General features: G+C 46.8%; 1 long non-coding RNA gene across 1 annotated transcript in view; it reads right to left on the bottom strand.

Annotated features, from left to right (window-relative positions):
• The window catches only part of LOC135055415 (uncharacterized), a 229,792-nt gene that overhangs the window by 178,512 nt on the left and 25,194 nt on the right, over positions 1–26,086 (bottom strand). The window contains exon 2 of the long non-coding RNA XR_010243749.1: positions 11,823–11,943. This is a non-coding gene — a long non-coding RNA (uncharacterized LOC135055415). The remainder of the gene's footprint in view (positions 1–11,822; positions 11,944–26,086) is intronic.

Below are 26,086 nucleotides of genomic sequence, written 5' to 3'. Positions count from 1 at the left end.
GAGCTGTAAAGCCGAGATACCCCGGGCAGCCGCCCAAGAAGAACCCGCCGACCTAGTAGAGTGGGCCTGAACAGATTCTGGTACCAGCAAACCTGCCGTGGAATAAACATGCTGGATAGTGAGCCTGATCCAGCTTGCAATTGACTGCTTTGAAGCAGGACACCCAATTTTAATGGGATCATAGAGAACAACAGTGAGTCCGATTTCCTGTGACGAGCGGTTCTCTTTACATACACCTTCAAAGCCCTCACAACATCCAAAGACTTTGAAGTAGCAGAGGTGTCCGTAACGGTATCCGGTTGATAGATAGACATTGTCTAGTTAGACAGTCAATAGATAGAGACCATTTGTTAGACAGACATTAGGTCGACAGGGTCAAAGGTCGACATGAAAAAAGGTAGACAGTACACAAGGCCGACAGGGTCAAAAGGTCAACAGGGTCAAAAGGTCGACGTGAAAATGGTCGACATAAAATAGACAAATGTTTTTTTTAAATGTAACATGTTTTTGGACTATTTCATACCTTCTCTCTCCATGTCGGCACAGAGTTGGTTATAAACCTGGTGGCGAGCGCAGCGAGCCACCGAGCACGAAGCGTGGCGAGCGAAGCGAGCCCCGCGAGGGTATGCCTTTTTACAATTGGGGGTCCCAGATAACAAAACTATCCACATAAACCACAAAAATGCAAAAAACATGGTGTCTACCTTTTTTATGTCGACCATTTTCATGTCGACCTTTTGACCCTGTCGACATTTTGACCCTTTCGACCTTTTGTACTGTCTACCTTTTTAATATCGACCTTTTGACCCTGTCGACCTAATGTCTGTAACATATGGGGGTATATTTACTAAGCTCCAGATTTTGACCAATTTATTTTTATTTATTTCAAAGTGCCATCTCGGGAATTTACTAAACAGAAATCTCGGCAGTGATGAGGGCATTCGTATTTATTTTTAATGGCAGAGATCACAAATACGAATGAATACACCATCGGTCAAACACGCCTGTTATTTTATACAACTCGGTAATTTACTAAGAATTCGTATTCACAATCACTGCCGGCAAAAGCCAAACACTGCCGGTAAATCATAGAATTCGTAAAAAAAAGCAGTTTTAAAATAGACCTGCTTTTTTTATCCGTATTCTGATAGGCATGCACGGATCAGTGAGATCCGTGCATGCTTATCTGTGGGTAGGGGTGTGAAAGTGTTAAAAATCGAAGAACGTCTGGACCTCAGGGAGAAAAGCTAATTGTTTCTGAAAGAAAATAGACAAGGCCGAAATCTGTACTTTTATGGAACCTAGACGTAGGCCCACATTCACTCCCGACTGCAGAAAAAGAAGGAAACATCACAGATAAAATTCCACCACTGAATATTGGTGGTTATTCCGAGTTGATCACTAGCTGCATTCGTTCGCTGTGCAGCGATGAGGCAAAAAAATGGCACTTCTGCGCATGCGTATGTGGCGCAATGCGCACGCGCGATGTACTTTTACAACGAACAATGGTGGTCATTCCGAGTTGTTCGCTCTGTATTTTTTTCTCGCAACGGAGCGATTAGTCGCTAATGCGCATGCGCAATGTCCGCAGTGCGACTGCGCCAAGTAAATTTGCTATGCAGTTAGGTATTTTACTCACGGCATTACAAGGTTTTTTCTTCGTTCTGGTGATTGTAGTGTGATTGACAGGAAGTGGGTGTTTCTGGGCGGAAACTGGCCGTTTTATGGGTGTGTGCGAAAAAACGCTACCGTTTCTGGGAAAAACGCGGGAGTGGCTGGAGAAACGGGGGAGTGTCTGGGCGAACGCTGGGTGTGTTTGTGACGTCAAACCAGGAACGACAAGCACTGAACTGATCGCAGATGCCGAGTAAGTGTGGAGCTACTCAGAAACTGCTAAGAAGTGTCTATTCGCAATTCTGCTAATCTTTCGTTCGCAATTTTGATAAGCTAAGATTCACTCCCAGTAGGCGGCGGCTTAGCGTGTGCAAAGCTGCTAAAACCAGCTTGCGAGCGAACAACTCGGAATGACCCCCAATGTAGTTTCACACAAGGTCTAGCGATCCTTTTCAGTCGCACTGCTGGCCGCAGAGTGATTGACATGAAGTGGACGATTCTGGGTGTCAACTGACCATTTTCAGGGAGTGGTCGAAAAAACCCAGGCATGCCAGGAAAAACACAGGCGTGGCAGGGCGTGTTTGTGACGTCAAAACAGGAACTGAACAGTCTGAAGTCATCGCAAGCGCTGAGTAGGTATTGAGCTACTCTAAAACTGCACAAAAAAAACATTGTAGCCGGTCTGTGATCCTTTCGTTCGCACTTCTGCTAAGCTAAAATACACTCCCAGTGGGAGGCAGCATAGCGTTTGCACGGCTGCTAAAAACAGCTAGCGAGCGATCAACTCGGAATGACCACCATTGTCTGAACGCACACCAAGAGACATATTTCTTCCAAATACGGTGGTAATGTTTAGACGTTACCCCCTTCCTGGCTTGGATCATAGTCGGGATGACCTTGTCAGGAATCCTTCTCCTGGCTAGAATCAACCGTTCAACTTCCACACCATTAAACGTAGCCGCGGTAAGTCTTGATAGATGAACATCCCGACTTCTGTTGCAGAAGATCCTCGCAAAGAGGTGGAGGCCACGGATCTTCAAGCAGCATCCCGAGAAGATCTGTATACCAGGCTCTTCAAGGCCAGTCCAGGGCAATGAGGATTGCTTGAACCTTTTCCCTTTTTATTCTTTTTAGAATTCTTGGGATCAGCGGAAGTGGAGGAAACATGTACACCAGCTGGTAGACCCACTGAGTTGTCAGAGCGTCTACCACCACTGCTTGTGGGTCCCTCGACCTGGAACAATACCGCTTGAGCTTCTTGTTGCCTCGAGAGGCCATCATGTCAATCTATGGATATCCCCACAGACGTGTCAACCACCGGAACACTTCCGGGTGAAGGCCTCACTCCCCCAGGTGCAGGTCTTGTCTGCTGTGGAAGTCTGCTTCCCAGTTGTCTACTCCCGGAATGAAGACTGCTGACAACGCCCCCAGCGTGTTTTTCCGCCCAGAGGAGAATTCTTGACACCTCTGACATTGCGGCTCTACTAAAGGTTCCGCCCTGTTTATGTACGTCACTGCCGTCACATTGTCTGACTGGACCTGAATGGCCTGATTCTGAAGAAGAGATGAGGCCTGCAGAAGTATAGCCCTGAGTTCCAGGATGTTTTTTGGAAGGACGACTTCCTGACTTGACCATCTTCCTTGAAACTCCACCCCCTTGGTGACTGCACCCCAACCTCTGAGGCTTGCGTCTGTGGTTCGCAGGATCCAATTCTGAATCTCGAACCTCTGACCCTCGACTAGGTGAGAAGTCTGTAGTCACTACAGGAAGGAGATCTTGGCTTATGGCGACAGACGGATCCTCTGGTGCATGTGAAGATGCGATCTGGACCATTTGTCCAACAGATCCAGCTGTAAGGGCCTCGCATGAAACCTTCCGTACTGAATCGCCTCGTAAGAGGCCACCATTCTCCCCAGAAGGCGAATGCACAGATGCACCAAGATCCGGGTTGGCTTCAGGACAGCCAGGACCATCGACTGGATTACCATTGCCTTTTCCAAGGGAATGAACACTCTCTGAGACTCTGTGTCCAGTATCATTCCCAGGAAAGAAATTATCTGTGTTGGCTCTAGCTGAGATTTTGGTAGGTTCAGAATCCACCCGTGATCCAGGAGTAGTCTGGTTGAGAGGCCAATGCTGTCCAACAACCACTCCCTGGGGGTCATTCCGACCTGATCGCACGCTAGGATTTTTCACTGCGCAGTGATCAGGTCAGAACTGCACATGCGTATGCATCGCAATGCGCAGGCGCGTCGTACGGGTACAAAGCGGATCGTTGCTGAGCGATTGATTTTAAGAAGAATCCATTCGCATAGCCAATCGCAAGGAGATTGACAGAAAGAGGGCGTTTGTGGCTGTCAACTGACAGATTTCTGGGAGTGGTTGGAAAAACGCAGGCGTGTCGAAGCGTTTGCAGGGCGGGTGTCTGACTTCAATTCCGGGCAAAAACAGGCTGAAGTGATCTCAGCGGCTGAGTAAGTACTGGGCTACTCAGAAACTGCACAAAACTTTTTTGTAGTGCTCGGCTGCACATGCGATCGCACGCTTGCAAAGCAAAAATACACTCCCCTATAGGCGGCGACTATCTGTTTGCAGCGCTGTAAAAAATAGCTAGCGAGCGGTCAACTCGGAATGACCCCCCTAGACGGTGCCTTTATCAGAAGATCGTCCAGGTACGGAATTATGTTCACTCCCTGTTCACGGAGTAGAAACATCATCTCTGCCATCACTTTGGTGAACACCCTCTGTGCCTCGGTGACCAAATGGCAGGGCCTGAAAATGGTAGTGACAGTCCTGCAGTGCAAACCGTCTATAAGCTTGATGAGGTGGCTAGATCGGAATGTGAAAGTACGCATCCTTGATATCCAGAGACACTAGGAATTCCCACTCCTCCAGACCTGAGATCACCGCTCTCAGAGACTCCATCTTGAATTTGAACACTCGTAAGTACGGGTTCAACGACTTAAGGTTCAGAATCGGTCTTAACAAACCGTCCGGTTTCGGTACTACAAACAAGTTGGAATAGTACCCCTTGTTTTGCAGATGAGGTGGAACTGGAATAATGACCCGAGTCTGTACCAATTTTTGAATGGCGTCCTGTAAAGTTATACTTGCCTCTTGTGAAACTGGTAAGCCTGAAGGTGGGAGCTCCTGGAACTCCAGTCTGTAGCCCTGGGAAATAAGATCTATGACCCAGGGATCCTGGCACGAACTTGTCCAGATGTGACTGAAGAACTTTAGCCGGGCTCCCACCTGCTAGTGTTCCAGGCATCGTGGTCCACCGTCATGCGGAAGGTTTTGAGGAAGCAGAGCTTAAGCCCTGTTCCTGTGAACCGGCAGTTGCTGGTTTCTGTGGTTTACCTCTAGCGCCTCTGGTGGCTGTAGAAGAACCTCTGGGTTTGCCCCTAAACTTGGCAGTCCGAAAGGACTGTAAATTGAGACCTGAGTAGGCCTTCCTAGCTGCGGGAGCTGCAGAAGGAAGGTCTGTGGATTTACCCGCAGTAGCTTTGGAGATCCATTTGTCTTGTTCATTTCCAAATAAGGCCTCGCCTGTGAAAGGTAGGCCTTCCACGCCTTTCCTGGAGTCCGCATCCACAGTCCACTGTTGTAGCTATAAACCCCTGCATGCAGACACTGCTATAGCTGTAGTGCGTGCATTAAGCATGCCTATTTCTTTTATGGCTTCCACCATAAAATTCGCAGAGTCCTGTATATGCTGTAGGAATAAGATGAAGCAAGGTGTCTAACCCTTCAATCAGGTTACCCGACCATTTGGCAATGGCTCTAATAATCAACCACATGCTATAGTGGGACTCTGGGCCACCCCAGCAGCTGTATACAAGGATTTGTGCTTAGTCTCAATTTTACGATGAGCCGCGTCTTTTATACCCCTTTCACACCAGCACCTCTGAACACGGGTTTTTGGCACATGAACGCGCATAATCCATGTTCATGTGCGGCTTTTGTTCACTCTCTATGTTCATGACCCGGCTTTTGTTCACTCTCTATGTATGGGCGGCGCGTCAACGCTGACGTCAGCAACCCGGCAATATGCCAGGCTGCTGACTGCGGTGTGAAAGGCGCCTAACCTGGGAATGTCCCTACATGATCCCGGGACCGTATTCCTGGGTAAGTCCCTGCAGTAATGGTATGAAAGTGGTATTAGTGAGGCTGCACCGGGACAGGCTATACAATTTTTCTTGAAAGCCTGGATCAGATGCATCCACTATCGGTGGATTTTCTCAGTCCTCAGGAGGAAAGGGAAAGGATGATAACAACAGTTTAGGGATTTGAAATTTGCTATCAGGACTAACCCACGGTTCTTCAAACAGGGTATTAAGGGGGTCATTCCGACCTGATCGCACGCAAGCTTTTTTTTGCAGCGCTGCGATCAGGTCAAAACTCGGCAAAACTGCGCATGCGTATGCACTGCAATGCTGCACAGGCGCGTCATACGGGTACAAAGCGGATCGTGCTGGGCGATGGATTTAACAAAGAATCCATTCGCACAGCCGACCGCAAGAAAATTGACAAGAAGAAGGCGTTTATGGGTGTCAAGTGACCATTTACAGGGAGTGGTTGGAAAAACGCAGGTGTCTCCAAGCGTTTGCAGGGCGGGTGTCTGACATCAATTCCGGGACCGGACAGGCAGAAGTGATCGCAGCAGCTGAGTAAGTTCAGACCTACTCAGAAACTGCACAAAACCTTTTTGTACCGCTCGTCTGCACAAGCGTTCGCACACTTCCAAAGGGAAAATACACTTCCCCACAGACGGAGACTATCTGATCGCAGCGCTGCAAAAAATAGCTAGCGAGCGATCAACTCGGAATGACCCCCTAAGTTCCTTTGACACAGGAAAAGTGGCTGAGGATTTCTTTTTTATATTAAAATAAGATTCCTCACTCTCCTCTGTCACCTTATCAGGGATATTTAGAACTTCTCTGATAGCCTCTATGAGAACCTCTTTTCCCTGCAACAGAGTACCCTCCCCCACCTCTGAGTCCACCTCCCCCTCCCCCATTTCTAACTCCTCACCATCCGAGTCAGAGTGCAGGATATGGGCCAAAGTGTGTTTTTGCGGACAAATGGCAGGGGACCGAGACGCTGGTTTGGGTACTGAATCTCTTTTTATAAACTCAGTCATAGATTGTCTTAAGTATTGCGTCTCTTTCTCGGTCCGAGATAACTTAGTAGAGATTGTGGAAATCATTCCCCTAATGGAGTCAAGCCATGCTGGTTCTGTCCCACTAGCCTGGGAAGGGACACTACATGAAACACTCTTTGCCTGACATACTGTATAGTGACAGCACACACACACAGGAAAAGGTTAAATGCACAATTAACCCACAAAGAGCCCTTCCAGGGAGACACAGAGGGAAAATGGAACGAGCACACAGCGCCCTTAACGCTAATGCCAAGCTTAGCCGGTTCGCAGTCTAAGTCCCTAGATTAGGGACTTAGTACACTAATAATAGCTCCCCCCCTGCTATGATTCCCTGGTACCGCTGAGGTAATCTGGAGTCTCTCCGGAAGAGCTGAGCATCTGTCAGTTAGCGTCTGTGTCAGCTGCAGAGAGAAAATGGCGCTTGTGAGATGCTGGATCTTCTCATAGTGAAGCCCCACCCCTTCAATGGTGCGCGGTCATTCCCGCTCTTTTTTATACTGGCTGTATGTGTCTAAGTGCATAAAATGGAGACAGACTCCTTTTATGGCTTTGTTGCCAGTCTGGGTACTGTGTCTGCTGTTCAGCGTCTGTGTCCGTACACAGCGGGAGACGCAGTCTGCCCCGTTTAGAAGCCGTGTGTCTCCGGTCCAACAATGCCACCATAATGGCCGGCACCCTGCTAACTGGTACGCCCGCTTAGTACTCATCACTCTTCATTCTTCTGGCTCTGTTAGGGTGGCGGCGTGCTGCAGGAATATACGCTCGCTGTGGTGGGGCTTGCGAATTGTTCCCTCAGGAGCTAGTGTCCTGTCAGCGGGGAATGGAACCATTAACCCTTCAAGAGGTTGGGCCGTTATTCCCCCTAAGACCCACGAAGCAGGCAGGCTGGTGCCATCCAGTCCTGCCTGAAAACAACAAACACAGAAAATAAATGCAGAAAACTCTTCAGGAGCTTTCCGAGACGTGACCGACTCCTCTGGGCACATTTTCTAAACTGAGTCTGGTAGGAGGGGCACAGAGGGAGGAGCCAGCGCACACTACCAATTTCTTAAAGTGCCCATGGCTCCTAGTGGACCCGTCTATACCCCATGGTACTAAATGGATTCCCAGTATCCCCTAGGTCGTAAGAGAAAATTAGTCTACCATATATATCTGATAACCAAAAACATTCTTGTAATAAGTAGTTTTTAATCGTGATCACAGTAGTGTGATATTTAGGTGTCAATTCAAGTAGCCACCTCAGACTGGTGGATACTACATTAACTGAAGAGGACCTCGTCTAAGGATTTAGCATAGAAGGGAAAAGGGGGACATGATAGAACCTTTAAAATATATCAAGGGATTTAACAAGGTACAAAAGGGAGACATTCTTCAAAGGAAGAGAAATATTAGAACATGAAGACATGAAGACATGCACTGAAACTGGAGGGAGGTAGGTTCAGTGGAAATTTGAGAAAAATTACTTCACAGAAAGGGTAGTGGATAAGTGGAATAGCTTCCCATCAGACGTGGTAAAGACTGAGACAGTAGATCAATCTAAAGATGCTTGAGATCATAGGCGTGCGCAGCACATTTTATTAGGTGGTGCACTGTTGGAGGGGTGTGTCTAGCACCGCCTTTTGGGCGTGTCTAGCATCATCTATTGACGGTCAACGCAATATAAAATATCCACCCTTGTACCAGTCCTAATAATGCAGATGCATTGTCAGATGTTGTGATGTGCACTAAACAAACACCCCTGATGGCACTCACTGAAATTACACTGCTCCTCTTCAGCCTGATCTGGCTCCCCCCTCTCTTTCCCCTGCAAGCTGACACTGACAGTCGCACACTAGTACTGCTGCTGCTGGGAAAACGTGTGACGTGTTAATGCTGCTGCCGACCGCCTACCAGTATTGAACATTGGCTGCATGCTGCTCATCAGTGGCTGGTGTTGGCATAGAATAGAAGGAGAGAGGTGGGCATGTGATGGGTGGGCTCAGTGGCGGAACTGTGGGAGGCAGTGGAGTCGGCTGCCGCCGGGCTCCTGACCTCAAGGGGGCACCTGTCCTCCATTGCCTCCCACTGCCCGACAATCAATCGCCGCTGCGCCGAATGTGGATGGAGGATCGGTGTCAGTGTCGTGACACGGCTGCAGCAGCTGCCTCCTCGTATCCACAGAGACGAGCTGGCAGCTGGCTGCAGCTAGGGGGAGCTCCAGCGCACAGCTGATCACAGGCACTTCCAGAAGAGCCGGCCGTCTATAGCTCTCTCTTCCTCCATCCTGCTGCTAGCCGAAGGTAGGCACTGGCACCACCTGCCTCATGCTGCTGCACTGTGTATGTGTGGTGTGTGTGTGTGGTGTGTGTGGTGTATGTGTGTGTATGGGGTTGATTACTGGGGGTATCTTTAATAAATATTGGCAACACTGACTGTTTATGTGTGTTGATAATTTTAAGGGAGGTGTGTGTGTCTGTGTGTTTTAACGAAAGTTGTGTGTTTAAGTGAAAAAGACGTGTGTGTATGTGTGTGTGTGTGTAATTAAATGAGGCGTGGTGTGTGTGTAATTGTGTGTAAGTGTGTGTGTAATTGTGTGTGTAATTAAATGAGGTGTGTGTGTGTAATTGTGTGTAATTGTGTGTGTAATTAAATGAGGCGTGGTGTGTGTGTGTGTGTGTGTGTGTGTGTGTGTGTGTGTGTGTGTGTGTGTGTAATTGTGTGTGTAGTTGAAAGAGGCATGTGTGTGTCTGTTTAATTGAAAGAGGCATGTGTGTGTAATTGTGGGTGTGTAGCTGTGTGTTTGTGTGTAATTGAAATAGGCGTGTGTGTATGTAAGTGAAAGGCATGTGAGCGTGTAAGTGAAAGGCATGTGAGTGTGTGTAATTGAATGAGGCGTGGTATGTGTGTGTGTAATTGTGTGTGTGTAATTGAAAGAGGCATGGGTGTGTCTGTTTAAGTGAAAGAGGCATGTGTGTGTGTAATTGTGTGTGTGTAATTGAAAAAGGCGTGTGTGTGTGTGTAATTGAAAGATGCATATGTGTGTAAGTGAAAGAGGCATGTGAGTGTGGGTTTACGTGAGAGGCATGTGAGTGTGTTTAAGTAAAAGACATGCATGTGTGTGTAAGTGAAAGATGCGTGTGTGTGTGTGTGTGTGTAAGTGAAAGGCGTGTGTGTGTAAGTGAAAGATGCATGTGTGTGTGTGTGTGTGTAATTGAAAGAGGCATGTGTGTGTCTGTTTAATTGAAAGAGGTTTGTGTAAGTGAAAGAGGTATGTGTATCTATGGGATCAGTACTAAATGCCGCCGGCCGGAATCCCGGAGGTCGAAATACCGACGCCGGAATCCCGACCACACAATCCTGACAGGGGTGGCGAGCGGAACGCAGCCCCTTGCGGGCTCGCTTCGCTCGGCACACTATTATATTCTCCCCCTATGGGTGTCGTGGACATCCACGGAGGGAGAATATGTCGGGATTGTGGCGGTCGGGATTCCGGCGTCGGTATTTCGACCGCCGGGATTCCGGCCGGCGGCATCTTGACCGCATCCCGTATCTATACTACTATTGTGAAAGTACTATTGTGAGTACGCTGCTACTGTTCACCCCAAGTACCAGATATCTACATATGGTGTGTATATATATATATATATATATATATAAAAGTGCCGGCACTCTCTCCTCCTCCAGTTAATGCCCAGGTGCCTCCTAACAGGTCTGTGGGACCTTGTAGCTAAATCAATGAAGTGGCACTCACGGGACTTGATTGATAAAAATAATACTCAGGACACGGCGGTCTCAGCTGAAAGATCTTTCATCTGAGACTGCCGTGTCCTGAGTCTTATTTTTATCAATCAAGTCCCGTGAGTGCCACTTCTTCATTTTATATATATATATATATATATATATATATATATTCCTATATGTATAGGGGGGGGGGGGGGCACCAGCATTTTATCATGCCTCCGGGCGACTGGGGCGAACTTACGCCACTGGGTGGGCTTGCGAGCAGCATGACATCATCACGTCTCATCACGCTGTTTTTGTACATCATACCTTCAAGCTGTACCTTTTTAGCAGGTACAGTACCTTTTTTTAAAGGTCTGTACCGACTTTTGGCTCTCCAATCTTCCATTGAAAGTATAGGAAAATGGATGTAGCCACGCCCCTTTACCTGTGGCCACGCCCCCTTTTCTAATTTGTACCAATTTTCATGTGTAAAATGTTGGAGGGTATGGTACATGGAGGTGGAGCCGGGAGTTTGAAAGCCGGTGGCAGTGGCACCCTTGATTAACCCAGCCGTCCAGTCAGTAGTGCAGTCCTGACAGGGTGCAGCGCAGAGGGGACAGTAATCAGCCTGCTCGGCGATCGCTGCATCAGGCATGTGAGATCAGGGTCCTTGACATTAGGGGGTGCCTGTGCGCACCAGGCACCCCCCCTGCGCACGCCTATGCTTGAGATAGGCATAAGGATATCCTTACAAAGAATTAAGGGGTCTATTCATGAAGCAGTGAAAAGAACGGAGAAGTAAGCCAGTGGAGAAGTTGTCCATGGCAACCAATCAGCATTGTAGTAAAATTTAGAATTGCATACTATAAAATTATACAGAGCAGCTGATTGGTTGCCATGGGCAACTTCTCCACTGGCTCACTTCTCCACTCTTTTCACTGCTTCATGAATAGACCCCTAAGGCTCAAATAGGGTTGAGGTTACCAAGAGGTTAAAAAAAGGCAGACTAGATGGGCCAAGTGTCTCTTTTCTGCCATCAGATTATATGTTTCTATGTAACAAAATGGCATAGCAAAGCAAATTGCTACGTGGAATAGCATGACTACTAATGTGGTGACTAATATACTCAAAACTTACATAAATTAATGTGACAGATCAGAGCTATATATAGTTCACCCCAGGGCCAGATGAGCTAGTCCAATACATTTCTGCGGTCAAAAGTTTTGGTAAATGTATAGCCTCTAGTAATTCTTTTTTCTGAAATTAAACATAAAGGTTTCTGTGTTGTTTTCCTATTCAGATAATCATTTTCACCAATATCAACATATGGTAGAAACAGACCTTTCAACTGCTAACATCACAATGCCATAAACCTTGTAGCCATAGAATGCTCATCAGGAATATATGTGGTGATTTTACATGGCTGCTGCCACTCTGGGATAGAAGAGCAGGAGCTTACGTACTGCAGGTGAAACAAAGAAATGCAATGTCATACTCACTAAAGTAATGTGGACACTAAACGATAATGGATTAATATTTGTCATTTCTTTGTCATGTACAGTACATCATGATCACTCATTTCACTACAAATTTCTAATAAAATCATTTTGGTATATGACTTCTACTTGTAATTGGGCACTGTACATTGACATAAAACACAGCATTATATTTTCTGTATGTATGTCTGTGGGAGTTCCAAAAATAGGAATGACCCCGGGGCGTTTGCATGCCCAGCGATCGGTAACTCTTTTATCCTATTTACAATACACAATCACTTTTAAAACATTAAGTCCCTCTGCGTCCTCCCCAAGGCTGTTGTGACTACATAAACACCCCCATCCCCCCTCCCCTCAGCATCGGTGTCCAAATTCGTACCCGCCGGCTCAGTCCGTGACATGTTACAATTCCCATCCCTGTGACACACCTGCCCAAAAATCCACTGCCTCTGGCATGGGGGGGTTAATTGGGAAAGCGGGGAGAGTGACATGTTCTGATCTCTCTTGGGGGGGTGACAGATGCTGATCTCTCTGGAGTGGAGAGGTGGAGGTTGTAACATGCTCTGATCTATCTGGGAGGGGAAGACGACAAGTTCCCTTCCACCTATTACAGGAGATAGAAAAGAAGTCTAAAGGAGAAAAGAACAATTTCATGCTACCACTGCATCAATTAGCAAAACAGATAGCTTGTAATTATATGATAGTATACTAGAAAATAATAAGAATTTACTCACCGGTAATTCTATTTCTCGTAGTCCGTAGTGGATGCTGGGACTCCGTAAGGACCATGGGGAATAGCGGCTCCGCAGGAGACTGGGCACAACTAAAAGAAAGCTTTTGGTCTACCTGGTGTGCACTGGCTCCTCCCTCTATGACCCTCCTCCAGACTTCAGTTAGGATACTGTGCCCGGAAGAGCTGACACAATAAGGAAGGATTTTGAATCCCGGGTAAGACTCATACCAGCCACACCAATCACAACTGAGCCTCTCAACAGATGGCTCAACAATAACCCTTTAGTTAAACAATAACTATATACAAGTATTGCAGACAATCCGCACTTGGGATGGGCGCCCAGCATCCACTACGGACTACTAGAAATAGAATTACCGGTGAGTAAAGTCTTATTTTCTCTGACGTCCTAAGTGGATGCTGGGACTCCGTAAGGACCATGGGGATTATACCAAAGCTCCCAAACGGGCGGGAGAGTGCGGACGACTCTGCAGCACCGAATGGGCAAACTCTAGGTCCTCCTCAGCCAGGGTGTCAAACTTGTAGAATTTAGCAAATGTGTTTGACCCCGACCAAGTAGCTGCTCGGCAAAGTTGAAGAGCCGAGACCCCTCGGGCAGCCGCCCAAGAAGAGCCCACCTTCCTCGTGGAATGGGCTTTCACTGATTTAGGATGCGGCAGTCCAGCCGCAGAATGTGCAAGCTGAATCGTACTACAGATCCAGCGAGTAATAGTCTGCTTTGAAGCAGGTGCACCCAACTTGTGGGGCGCATACAGGATAAATAGCGAGTCAGTCTTTCTGACTCCAGCTGTCCTGGAAACATAAATTTTCAGGGCCCTGACTACGTCCAACAACTTGGAAGCCTCCAAGTCTTTAGTAGTCGCAGGCACCACGATAGGTTGGTTCAGATGAAAGGCTGATACCACCTTAGGGAGAAATTGGGGACGAGTCCTCAATTCTGCCCTATCCATATGGAAAATCAGATAAGGGCTTTTACATGACAAAGCCGCCAATTCTGATACACGCCTGGCCGAAGCCAAGGCCAACAACATGACCACTTTCCACGTGAGATATTTCAATTCCACGGTTTTAAGTGGCTCAAACCAATGTGACTTTAGGAAATCCAACACCACGTTGAGATCCCAAGGTGCCACTGGAGGCACAAAAGGGGGCTGAATATGCAGCACTCCCTTAACAAAAGTCTGAACTTCAGGTAGTGAAGCCAGTTCTCTCTGGAAGAAAATCGATAGAGCCGAAATCTGGACCTTAATGGAACCCAATTTTAGGCCCATAGTCACCCCTGACTGTAGGAAGTGCAGAAAACGGCCCAGCTGAAATTCCTCCGTTGGGGCCTTCCTGGCCTCACACCACGCAACATATTTTCGCCAAATGCGGTGATAATGGTTTGCGGTCACTTCTTTCCTAGCTTTAATCAGCGTAGGAATGACTTCCTCCGGAATGCCCTTTTCCTTCAGGATCCGGTGGTCAACCGCCATGCCGTCAAACGCAGCCGCGGTAAGTCTTGGAACAGACAGGGCCCCTGCTGCAGCAGGTCCTGTCTGAGCGGCAGAGGCCATGGGTCCTCTGAGATAATTTCTTGAAGTTCCGGGTACCAAGCTCTTCTTGGCCAATCCGGAACAATGAGTATAGTTCTTACTCCTCTTCTCCTTATTATCCTCGGTACCTTTGGTATGAGAGGAAGAGGAGGGAACACATAAACCGACCGGTACACCCACGGTGTCACTAGAGCGTCCACAGCTATCGCCTGAGGGTCTCTTGACCTGGCGCAATATCTTTCTAGCTTTTTGTTTAGGCGGGACGCCACCATGTCCACCTGTGGCCTTTCCCAACGGTTTACAATCAGTTGGAAAACTTCTGGATGAAGTCCCCACTCTCCCGGGTGGAGGTCGTGCCTGCTGAGGAAGTCTGCTTCCCAGTTGTCCACTCCCGGAATAAACACTGCTGACAGTGCTAACACGTGATTTTCCGCCCATCGGAGAATCCTTGTGGCTTCTGCCATCGCCGTCCTGCTTCTCGTGCCGCCCTGTCGGTTTACATGGGCGACTGCCGTGATGTTGTCTGACTGGATCAGTACCGGCTGGTTTTGAAGCAGGGGTTTTGCCTGACTTAGGGCATTGAAAATGGCCCTCAGTTCCAGAATATTTATGAGTAGGGAAGTCTCCTGACTTGACCATAGTCCTTGGAAGTTTCTTCCCTGTGTGACTGCCCCCCAGCCTCGAAGGCTGGCATCCGTGGTCACCAGGACCCAGTCCTGTATGCCGAATCTGCGGCCTTCTTGAAGATGAGCACTTTGCAGCCACCACAGCAGAGACACCCTGGTCCTTGGAGACAGGGTTATCAGCCGATGCATCTGAAGATGCGATCCGGACCACTTGTCCAACAGGTCCCACTGAAAGGTTCTTGCATGGAACCTGCCGAATGGAATTGCTTCGTAGGAAGCTACCATCTTTCCCAGGATCCGCGTGCAGTGATGCACCGACACCTGTTTTGGTTTTAGGAGGCCTCTGACTAGAGATGACAGCTCCTTGGCCTTCTCCTCCGGGAGAAACACTTTTTTCTGTTCTGTGTCCAGAACCATCCCCAGGAACAGTAGACGTGTCGTAGGGACCAGCTGTGACTTTGGAATATTTAGAATCCAGCCGTGCTGTTGTAGCACCTCCTGAGATAGTGCTACCCCGACCAACAACTGCTCCCTGGACCTCGCCTTTATCAGGAGATCGTCCAAGTACGGGATAATTAAAACTCCCTTCTTTTGAAGGAGTATCATCATTTCGGCCATTACCTTGGTAAAGACCCTCGGAGCCGTGGATAGACCAAACGGCTTCGTCTGGAATTGGTAACGAAAATCCTGTACCACAAATCTGAGGTACTCCTGGTGAGGATGGTAAATGGGGACATGCAGGTAAGCATCCTTGATGTCCAGTGATACCATGTAATCCCCCTCGTCCAGGCTTGCAATAACCTCCCTGAGCGATTCCATCTTGAACTTGAATTTTTTTATATATGTGTTCAAGGATTTCAAATTTAAAATGGGTCTCACCGAACCGTCGGTTTCGGTACCACAAACATTGTGGAATAGTAACCCCATCCTTGTTGAAGTAGGGGCACCTTGACTATCACCTGCTGGGAATACAGCTTGTGAATTGCCTCTAGCACTGCCTCCCTGCCTGAGGGAGTTGTTGGCAAGAAGATTTGAGGAAACGGCGGGGGGGAGACGTCTCGAATTCCAGCTTGTACCCCTGAGATACTACTTGAAAGATCCAGGGATCCACCCATGAGCGAGCCCACTGATTGCTGACATTTTTGAGACGGGCCCCCACCGTACCTGGCTCCGCCTGTGGAGCCCCAGCGTCATGCGGTGGACTTGGAGGAAGCGGGGGAGGACTTTTGCTCCTGGGAACTGGCTGTATGCTGCAGCTTTTTCCCTCTACCTCTGGGCAGAAAGGACGCGCCTTTAACCCGCTTGCCCTTATGGGGCCGAAAGGACTGTACCTGATAATACGGTGCTTTCTTTGGCTGTGAGGGAACATGGGGTAAAAATGCAGACTTCCCAGCTGTTGCTGTGGAAACGAGGTCCGAGAGACCATCCCCGAACAACTCCTCACCCTTATAAGGCAAAACTTCCATGTGCCTTTTAGAATCTGCATCACCTGTCCACTGCCAAGTCCATAACCCTCTCCTGGCAGAAATGGACATTGCACTTATTTTAGATGCCAGCCGGCAAATATCCCTCTGTGCATCTCTCATGTATAAGACTGCGTCTTTAATATGCTCTACGGTTAGCAATATAGTGTCCCTGTCTAGGGTATCAATATTTTCCGACAGGGAATCTGACCACGCAGCTGCAGCACTGCACATCCATGCTGAAGCAATAGCTGGTCTCAGTATAATACCTGTGTGTGTGTATACAGACTTCAGGATAGCCTCCTGCTTTCTATCAGCAGGTTCCTTTAGGGCGGCCGTATCCGGAGACGGTAGTGCCACCTTCTTTGACAAGCGTGTGAGCGCTTTATCCACCCTAGGGGATGTTTCCCAACGTGACCTATCCTCTGGCGGGAAAGGGTACGTCATTAGTAACCTTTTAGAAATTACCAGTTTCTTATCGGGGGAAGCCCACGCTTCTTCACACACTTCATTTAATTCATCAGAAGGGGGAAAAACCACTGGTAGTTTTTTCTCCCCAAACAGAATACCCTTTTTTGTGGTACCTGGGGTAACATCAGAAATGTGCAACACATTTTTCATAGCCTCAATCATGTAACGTGTGGCCCTATTGGAAGTTACATTAGTCTCATCGTCGTCGACACTGGAGTCAGTATCCGTGTCGACATCTGTGTCTGCCATCTGAAGTAGCGGGCGTTTTAGAGCCCCTGATGGCTTTTGAGACGCCTGGGCAGGCACAGGCTGAGAAGCCGGCTGTCCTATATTTGGTATGTCGTTAAACCTTTTATGTAAGGAGTCGACACTGTCACGTAATTCCTTCCACATAACCATCCACTCAGGTGTCGGCCCCGCAGGGGGTGACATCACATTTATAGGCATCTGCTCCGCCTCCACATAAGCCTCATCAAACATGTCGACACAGCCGTACCGACACACCGCACACACACCGGGAATGCTCTGACAGAGGACAGGACCCCACAAAGCCCTTTGGGGAGACAGAGAGAGAGTATGCCAGCACACACCAGAGCGCTATATAACACAGGGATTAACACTATAACTGAGTGTTTTCCCTTATAGCTGCTTATATATATATATATATATATATATATATATATATATTGCTGCGCCTAAATTTAGTGCCCCCCCTCTCTTTTTTACCCTTTTGTAGCTTGAAACTGCAGGGGAGAGCCAGGGAGCGATCCTTCCAGCGGAGCTGTGAGGGGAAAAAGGCGCCAGTGTGCTGAGGGAGATAGCCCCGCCCCTTTTTCGGCTGACTTTTCTCTCGCTTTTTTTTATGGATTCTGGCAGGGGTATTTATCACATATATAGCCTCTGGGACTATATATTGTGATTTTTTGCCAGCCAAGGTATTAATATTGCTGCTGAGGGCGACCCCCCCAGCGCCCTGCACCCAAGAGTGACCGGAGTGTGAGGTGTGCATGAGGAGCAATGGCGCACAGCTGCAGTGCTGTGCGCTACCTTGTTGAAGACCGAAGTCTTCTGCCGCCGATTTTCTGGACCATCTTCATGCTTCTGGCTCTGTAAGGGGGACGGCGGCGCGGCTCCGGGACCGGACGATCGAGGTCGGGCCCTGTGTTCGATCCCTCTGGAGCTAATGGTGTCCAGTAGCCTAAGAAGCCCAAGCTAGCTGCAAGCAGGTAGGTTCGCTTCTTCTCCCCTTAGTCCCTCATAGCAGTGAGTCTGTTGCCAGCAGATCTCACTGAAAATAAAAAACCTAAAATATACTTTCTTTTCTAGGAGCTCAGGAGAGCCCCTAGTGTGCATCCAGCTCAGCCGGGCACAAGATTCTAACTGAAGTCTGGAGGAGGGTCATAGAGGGAGGAGCCAGTGCACACCAGTTAGACCAAAAGCTTTCTTTTAGTTGTGCCCAGTCTCCTGCGGAGCCGCTATTCCCCATGGTCCTTACGGAGTCCCAGCATCCACTTAGGACGTCAGAGAAATGTATATAGTACTCACACACAAATATACACTTACCTGGGACAAATCAAGAGAGGAGGGGGCCCACGTGCAGTCTACGTCTGGGGCCCCACCTCTTTCTCTTGCTGGAAGCCGGGCAGCGGAGTCACTGAGTGACCGCGTTAGTAGACTCTAGCGTGGTGCATGCGCAGGATTCAGGGAAAATGGCGCGGCGGCCATATTCCTGGCGATTTCCCTACTGCACATGCGCAAATGCCAGGAAAATGGCCACCATTTTCCTTATTTTGCAGGACGCCACTGATACGTGTGTGTGTGTGTGTGTGTGTATGTGTGTGTGTATATATATATATATATATATATATATATATACACACACATATATAATTTTGCCAATTGCTGCCCAAAACCCTACGGTGGAAATTTACTAAGCTCCTGAATCCATTCTAGTTTGCTTCTTTTCTTTTTTTTTCTAAGTGTGATCTTGGGAATTTACTAAACACAAATGTTGGCAGTGTTGGGGCTATTCGTATTGAGACATACAGCCGTCCAAATAAATACGAATCAATATGCCATCGGTCAAACTCGGCTGTTATTTTATATAGCACGAGAATTTACTAATAATTTGTATTCTCAATCACTGCCGACAATAGCCAAACACTGCCGGGAAAGCATAGAATTCGTAAAAAAATTGAACATTCAAATAGACCAGCTTCTGGCTAGCGTGTTTAGATAGTCATGCACGGATCAGTGAGATGTGTAAAAGTGTCAAAATAAAATTTGCGTGGGGGTCCCCCCTCCTAAGCATAACCAGCCTCGGCCTCGGTCCTGGTTGTTTAAATACCGGGGAAAAATTGCGTAGGTTTCCCCATATTTAGACTACCAGCACCGAGCTTCTGGGCCGCTCCTGGTTCCAAAAATACGGGGACAAAAGACGTAGGGGTTCCCTGTATTTTTGAAACCAGCACCAGGCTCCACTAGCCAGGGAGGTGATGCCGCAGCTGGGGGTCACTTTTATATAGGTCCCTGCACGCAAAGCATCACTTCCCCCAACTAGTCACCCCTGGCCAGGGTTCCCTGGGGGAGTGGGGACCCCTTAAATCCCCCCTCCAGGCACCCAAGAGCCAGGGGTGAAGCCCGAGGCTGTCCCCCCCCCATCCCTGGGCGGTGGACGGGGGGGGGCTGATAGCCTTTAAAAGTGTGTAAAAATAAAGAATATTGTCCTTTGTTGTGGAACTACAAGTCCCAGCAAGCCCCCTCCATTTGCTGGTACTTGGGAGAACCACTAGTACCAGCATGTGGGGAAATAATAGGCCCGCTGGTACCTGTTGTTCCACAACAAAAGAAATACCCAAATAAAAACAAAACACACGCAGTGAAAGTATAGGTTTATTTTCACATACAAGCACTTACCTAGTGCCCCAAGGAGCCCATCGGTCCCCTTGTCTAGTAGTATACATTGGTGTACCTGTAAAAATATCCCTAAATACTCACTTATTTTCCAGTGAAGATGGGTCCTCTTCTTTCCAAGTAGGCATCCACAGAGTTAAAAAAAAATGAAAAAATGGAAAACCCAGTCCACGCCACCCCAAATGCCGGGACCTCCCGGTGACTCCTGTCACTAGAGGACCCGGCAGCCAATCAGGGAGCGCCACATCATAGCGCTCTCCTGATTGGCTGTGCGCTCCTGGCCTGTCAAATCAGGCAAAACGCACTGGCTATAATGGAGGATCACGGTCCTCCATTATAGTCAATGGTGGGAAAATTGCAGTCTGCGTCTCTTGTGGGTGACCTCAATTAATCTCGCGGTTAGCCGCTAGTGGAGCCTGGTGCTGGTTTCAAAAATACGGGGGACCCCTACGTCTTTTGTCCCCCGTATTTTTGGAACCAGGACCGGCCCAAGAGCCCGGTGCTGGTAGTCTAAATACTGGGGGACCCTACTCAATTTTTCCCCAGTATTTAAACAACCAGGATCGGCTCAGAGTGTCCAGGGCTGGTTATGCTTAGGAGGGGAACCCCACACAATTTTTTTTTTATTTTAACTCTTTCTATACTGTACATAATGAAGCCCTGCACAGATCTCACTGACGGCCGGGCTTCATTATGTTAAGTCCGGCAATGTTTTACTATTTTCTCCCATAAAACACTGCCGGCTATACGAATTATACCGACATCGGTAAATTTGAATTGAAAAAACGCAGTAGTTCAGTAACTTACCGTGTTTTTTCTCAAAAAGTTGCATTCTCACACTGCCGATGTCTGCCGAGATTGATCTCGGTTGAAATAGGCAGAAATTAGAATTTTAGTAAATAGACCCCTACGAGTGCTACCGGACACCACAAGCTTTGTATCCTGCAGCCTGGACATGGGCTACAGTAGGAAGGCACCAGCGCTATCATGATCTCTAGTCAAGTGGAGTGCATTATATATAATCTATCTATCTATCTATCTATCTATCTATCTATCTATCTATCTATCTTCCATAGGGAATTGGCACTCACACATGTTTATTAAGAACATCTGCCTGGGGTGCATAGCCAGTGCAGCTCCAGTGGACCACTCAATCATATCCCAAAAAATTAGAGCACACTCACCAGGGCCTTTTTTAGTTAAAGTTTTTTATTACTCACAACTTCAGCATGACATAGCAAGTCAACGTTTCGGCAAAGACAATGGCCTTTCTCAAGACAGGACCACCACTATAATACAGGACAGGCAAACCCCACCCAGTGTTCTGCAGCTACCTTAATACTATCACTAGGTCAACTGATTACAGGCCCCACTGGCGCGATAACCACAGGGCATGTGACCAGAACTAACTCCTGGCAGGAAGTGACGTTACAGTCAACTTCTGATTTCCGAACTTGTTCCAAAGGGCTCATAGTGCAGAGAGAGCTATTCTATTTGTCTGGGTTTCACTATGTCTATGTATTGTGGCTTGACAAAAGCACAATAAATGCTGTTTAAAGCTATGTCTTGAGTATATTCTGTATAATACACGGAGTGCCACCGCAGTGGATTGAGAGATATATATATATTATATATATATATATATATATATATATATATATATATAGAATATGTAGATAGGCGGCACTCACGTGAGTGCCGCCTATCTACATATTCTACATTGCTGCAAACGCTGTGGAGGGCACCCGGTGAGCTGATATATTTGAAAGTTTATTTGAGTGCCGAGCGCCATTGTCATATATATATATATATATATACACACATACATATACATACATATACATACATACATACACACATTATAAATGGGATCAGTACGTAATCCCGCTGGACGGGATCCCGGCGGTCGAAATACCGACGCCGTAATCCCGACAGGGGTGGGGAGCGGAACGCAGCCCCTTGCGGGCTCGCTTCGCTCGCCGCGCTGCGGGCACGGTGCCTCGCTACGCTCGGCACACTATTATATTCTCCCTCTATGGGTGTCGTGGACACCTACGGAGGGAGAATATGTCGGGATTGTGGCGGTCGGGATTCCGGCGTCGGTATTTCAACCGCCGGGATCCCGTCCGGGATGTTGACCGCATCCCATATATATATATATATATATATATATATATATATATATATATCCAAAACAAAGGTAATACAGGTGCGCTGGTTGGAATTAACAGTCCACAGGTGTAGTAATTCCTGACTGTAGCACAGGCACTGATAGGTGCCGCAGCACTTCTTCAAACAAACGACTCCAGACTCCTGGAGCCAAGGATTTTTTCTAAGAACAAAAGAAGAATGCGCTCATAGTGCAGATACGTTTGATAATTTATTTTCACACAGGTAGGTCAAAGCTGCTCACAATAATTAAAAAGACTCGTACCCTATATTCCCACTCTGTGGGCTGATTACCACATGGTATAAAAAAAGAACCCAGGCAAAGACCTGTACACCGCCGTCCAAGGACCAGGACCTGAAACCCGCGTCGCTGGCTGAGGATATCGGCCGTGACTCGTCCGGACACCACGTCAATGGAACAGTCGGAAATACAGTGCACACGGGTGAGGATATCGGCCGTAACTCGTCCGGACACCACGTCAATGGAACAGTCGGAGATACAGTGCACACAGGTGAGGATATCGGCCGTGACTCGTCCGGACACCACGTCAATGGAACAGTCGGAGATACAGTGCACACGGGTGAATCGAGCTTCTGGTAGGCCACGCCCCAACGCGTTTCGTAAGGTACTTAGTCAGTACCTTGCTCCGTGGTGTCTGGATGAGTCACGGCCGATATCCTCAGCCAGCGACGCGGGTTTCAGGTCCTGTTCCATTGACGTGGTGTCCGGATGAGTCACGGCCGATATCCTCAGCCAGCGACGCGGGTTTCAGGTCCTGGTCCTTGGACGGCGGTGTACAGGTCTTTGCCTGGGTTCTTTTTTTATACCATGTGGTAATCAGCCCACAGAGTGGGAATATAGGGTACGAGTCTTTTTAATTATTGTGAGCAGCTTTGACCTACCTGTGTGAAAATAAATTATCAAACGTATCTGCACTATGAGCGCATTCTTCTTTTGTTCTTAGAAAATAAATATATATATATATATATATATATATATATATATATATATATATACACACACACACACACACACACATACATATATATACATACATACACACATATATATATATATATATATATATATATATATACACAGGGTGATTCAAAAGTCGCAGTACACTCTGGACGGGTTCAGTATGAATTATCGGCGGCCGGGATGCCCCAGCCACCAGTATACCCACAGCAGGGGAGCGCTAGAAAGCCTCCAACTTAACCTGGTCACTATTTACTCCTTATTTATAACTAAAACCCTGCTGCACAGTTTTTGAAACAAAAGGGTGTACTGCGAGTTTTGAACCACCCTGAGAATATGAATATATATATGTTAGCTATCTCTATTAAGAAAAGAACTTCATGCCTGCCTTGAAAACGGTGCTTGGAGCACCGAAACGTCGGCCTTGTATAGGCATCCTGTAACTTTTAATATGCTTCAGTAAAAATTCTACACCTTTTGATTGGAGTGCCGCAGTTCCTTCCTTTATTATTCATCATTTTCAACTGAAGGCACCCACAAGTCACTGTTCCAGCACAGGAGTGACGGTTCGCACTGCCATTATATATATATATATATATACACACACACACACACACACACACACACACACACACACACACACACAGAAAAGAAAAAAAAGAAAAAGCTGGAAAGCACTCATAGTGTAGTATTTTCACTCCACATGAATGCTTCTCACAGTTATGTTTGTGTACCAGACCTAAACTTGCTTAGAAGCCTATCACAGTATGTTTCATACAGCTTCTCTCTATGTGATTCCTCCTTAAGATGTGTCTGTAAAACAAGCCAGCATACCAAGGAGCACCCGACATCGAACAGAGGTGATATTGTAGTATTTTATAAAAAAGTTTTATTAAACACAGCATCTATAATTTCCATGTGTACATTTTTTTTAAAAAAATGTGATCAGTTAAAAAACTTGACCAGAGGCTTATCTGATAAAAGTCACAGTTCCAGATAGATGGAGATGCCCGCACCTTCTGTTTCATCCGTTTGGATAGGCGCTTCAACAGAAGAATGGCACCACAGGTTCCTGCAGACTAGTATCCAGATGATGAGGGCTTACCAACACGTTTCGTCACATTGACTTCAATATATAGATAGGTGTGGTATATTTTGTCAACCTGAGAATGTTTTGTCAAAATGAAAATGTCGACATACGACAAAACGTCCCTGGTGGTCAAGTGGTGACTTACTTGTTACTTACGTTGTAAATATTGACATTTTCACCACATCACTATACTAATTTCACTGACATAATAGTATTCATGTTAGTGAAATCAGTATAATGATGGCTTTAAATTGTTAACCAAATTTATATATGTTGCATTCTTTAAGGATACAAAGATATTTTTTTCACTTTATGTTTGATTTTAAATATTGTAAATGAAATGTTAAAACTCCACACATTGGAGTTTTAACATTTCAACAATCTGCTGAAGTAAAAGGGACTTTATAAGTCAAGATAGGGCAGAGGATCTTAAATAAGTTAAAAAGCCGATCACTCTATTAAGCATTCAGCCATAAATTGTTAAATAGACTTAAAACAGAAGGAGCTTACAGGTCATGGAGGGCGGAACGTGTCTGGATTTAATCTGATCACATGATACATTCTCCGGTTTTCATTCTCACCACTCCCTTGCAACTGGCTTTCAGTATAAGGGGTAGTCCAACCCCTATGTCATATTGGTTGGGACTCAAAAACAGATGACCACTTTATTCACATCATGTCACCTAGGACCTCTGTTCTAGTGTACTACATAAAATGGTTCAATTATTTCTAATATTTTCCACAATATTTTATCAAAGTATCTTGAAGATCCAAGAGCACTTCTATTAGTCATTACAAACACTACAATCCTTATGTCTTCAAGACACAGCCCTTCTTGGTTCCTATCCTACCTATCTAATTGCTCCTTCAGTGTCCTCTTCTCTGAATCCCCCTCTTCTTCAATAGCTCTTTCAGTTGGAGTACCGCGAGTCTCAGTCTTGGGTCCTCTGCTTTTCTCAATCTATACCTCATCTCTTGGTAAACTAATCAGCTCTGTTGGATTTCAGTATCATCTTTACACAGATGACACTCAAATCTACCTATCCTCCCCAGATTTGTCTCTATCTGTATTAGTCCGTGACAATGAATACCTTTCTGCGGTTTCACCTTGGATTTCATCTCGCCATATCAAACATAATATTTCTAAAACAGAGTTAATTATATTTCCACCTGCCAATAGTAGTTACCAACCTGATATCTCTATCACTGTTGAGAGCTCGACAATGAATCCTACCCCACAAGCTCGCTGCTTAGGTGTCATCCTTGACTCAGACCTGTCCTTTGTTCCCCACATTCAATCTGTCTCAAAATCATGTTACTCTAATACATGCTCTCGTTATCTCCGGCACTGCTTATTGTAATAGTTTTCTTACTGATCTTACCAAAAAGAGACTCTCACTATTACAATCCATTCTGAATGCAGCTGTGAGGCTAATCTTCCTCGGTAGATGTTCATCATCTGCAGGCTCACTATGTCAGTCCCTCCATTGGTTACCTATATTCTACCGTATTCAGTATAAAATACTTTTACTCACACACAAGGCCATTAACTAAATTATACCTATGTACATCTTTTCGCTTATATCAAAATATCTCACAACCCGACCTTTTTCGTTCTTCACAAGATCTATGCCTCTCATCACACTCATTACTCGCTCCCATGCACGATTGCAGGATTTTGCTTGGGCCTCACCCACTCTGTGGAATATCCTACCACGCACAATAAGACTCGTCTAGTCTCCAGACCTTCAAGCATTTCCTGAAAACTCACCTCTTCGGGCAAGCTTGTCAATTCCAGAACCGTTCACACAACCTTCACTAGCTTTCCTATTCAATTATATTCCCACTGTGCAGTCCACACATATCCTCAAATCACATATCTTCTCTTCCTTCACTTTCCCTTCCTCCTGACCCCATTTCATCATTGCTGTGTGGCAATATCATGCAGCCCACCAAAAACCTTTGCAATCTGTTGGACAACTATGCAATAGATAGCACCTATCCTTGTGCATCAATGCCTATTTCCCTATAGATTGTAAGCTTGCGAGCATGGCCTTCCTACCTCTATGACAGTTTATTACCCAGTTTTATTTTATCATCAGAATTCCCTGC

This window comes from Pseudophryne corroboree, chromosome 3 (assembly GCF_028390025.1).
Source record: "Pseudophryne corroboree isolate aPseCor3 chromosome 3, aPseCor3.hap2, whole genome shotgun sequence".
NCBI classification, from domain to species: domain Eukaryota; kingdom Metazoa; phylum Chordata; class Amphibia; order Anura; family Myobatrachidae; genus Pseudophryne; species Pseudophryne corroboree.
Note: the sequence above shows the minus strand (reverse complement) of the source record. Positions and strands in the feature narration are given on the sequence as shown.